Here is a 2,252-nt window from a genome sequence, read left to right as displayed (position 1 = left end):
GAGAGAGAGAGGGAGGGAGGGAGGGAGGGAGGGAGGGAGGAGGGAAGAGGGGGAGGGAGAGGGGAGTGGAGGGAAGCGGAGAGTAGGAGAGGGGTAGGGAAGGGGAAGAGGGAGAGCAGTAGTTCATTGCTGGTTGGAGCACAAACTCTTACCTATCGACCCTTTGAAAATCAATATGGTTGTTTCTCAGAAAATTGGGAATTGATGTACCTCAAGACCCAGCTTCATCACTCCTGGGAATATATTCAGAGGATACTCTATCTTATCACAGGGGTAGTTATTCAGCTATGTTTACAGCAGCTTTATTTAAATGAGCCAGAAACTGGAAACAACCTAGATGTCCCTAGGCAGAAGAATGGATAAAGAATGCATGGCACATTTGAAAAATGGAGAATTACCAAGCTGCTAAAAAATAGTCATGAATTTTACAAGAAAATAGATGGAACTAGAAAAAATTTGCCTGAGTAAAGTAACACAGACACAGAAAAACAAAGATGGATAACTTCATTTACTTATAAGTAGATATTAGCTGTTAAGTAAAGGATAACCAGCTACAATCCCCAGATTCCCAGAAGTTAACTATCCAGGAGGGTTAAGGGGAGACATATTACTTTTCCTCGAAAAGGAAAACAGAAGAGATATTTTGAGAGAGACTGGGGGCACTTGGGAATGAGAATCAGAGGGATCAGGTGGGTGGAAGACAGAGAGAAACAGTACTCAGAGATATGATTGGAATCACAAGACATCTCAGAGAAAAGCTAAAAAACTAGTTTGATGGAAAATTCCAATAATCCAAAATGGTGAAGACTCATATTCGTAGGGAATATAGAGCCTTAACAGGCTAGCTCCTGTATCCAGTCAAGACTTACAGTGGAGGTACTGGGTCACCACAAAGCCTTTGACCTATAATTTGTCCTGCCTACAAGATGTGCTGGGGTAAAAGTGGCACAGAATTTATGGAAGTGACCATTCAATGACTGGAGACCCATGCCAAAAGAGAGAACACGTGACTGACACTACCTGGCACTCCAGTGCTTCTCAATAATGCTATAAAATTATTAATTAACTAATAGTTTAAGATATTTCTAAAGTCAGAGTCCACACAAATCCAATCATTTCTCTAATTAGGCAGATTGCAGAAGGAGCCTTTGACACTTGATCCTTTACTTCATGTCCAATGTAAACATGCTACAAAACAGAATCAACTTTGACAAAGTTAATCACATGGATTTCCCTATAGCAGTAGTGTTGATCTGTTATTTACATTCTGTATTTATTTTTCCATTGGCTATAATTTGTGTTCATCACTAATGATCATATTTCCTACAATTTATCAGAATAGATTTTTGTTCATAGTCTACAGGCATTTACTTATTAACATGCAGGGCCCTCCCACTGGAAAGCAATGTTTTATATAGCAAAGCAATTAATAAAAATATTTTTAACTGGGATAGTGATATGCTACAAGTCATTAAACTACTCATTTGCTTGATTTATCTTAGCATCCTCTACAAGAAAAAATTATGGCTAGGTGAACTATAAACAGTGTAGTAATAGATACTGATGGATTTTGATCAACTAAAAAGGAGTTAGGTCAAATTCTTTTGGGATATGAATTCACACTGACATTTATGAAATTATTTTATATACTCTGGCTGGATAGTTTGTTCAGTGGTTAAGAGAAATGACTACTCTTCCAGGGGACTAGTGTTTGATTCCTGATACCCACACAGCAGCTCACAACCATCTGTAAATTCAGTTCCAGGGGAGATGATCCCTTCATTTGAGTTTCACAGTACCAGGCATACATATGCTACACAGACATACCTGCAGGCAAAACACCCATACACATAAAATGAAATAATTTATTTTTAAATTAGATTAAATATTTTATACAATGCTATTGGTAAAGCTACAGGCAATTGTTCCAAATTCTGTAATATTGAAACTGAAGCAAATCTACACTGACACGTAAGAAAAAAGTACATATTTGAAAATGCAGACACAAATATTTCTACTAAAAGCAACACAGATAAAAGCACCTGATTTTGAGAAAAAAATATAATTTTTAAATTTTGTTACCTAATATATAATTCACAAAACAAGGAAAGAATACTGTGAATGTAAAATTTAACTCCCCAGCATGACAGTTCTGTGCCCATTAACGTCATAGTTGGTATCTTTGTATGATTTATGAAGTGGTGATTGTAGAGAAAATAAATTGATACTTCAATGTGGATTTTCAATGCGAT

Source organism: Grammomys surdaster, unplaced genomic scaffold, assembly GCF_004785775.1.
Source record: "Grammomys surdaster isolate TR1022 unplaced genomic scaffold, NIH_TR_1.0 126115, whole genome shotgun sequence".
NCBI classification, from domain to species: domain Eukaryota; kingdom Metazoa; phylum Chordata; class Mammalia; order Rodentia; family Muridae; genus Grammomys; species Grammomys surdaster.
The sequence above is the reverse complement of the archived record's forward strand: the minus strand, read 5'-3'. Positions refer to the sequence as shown.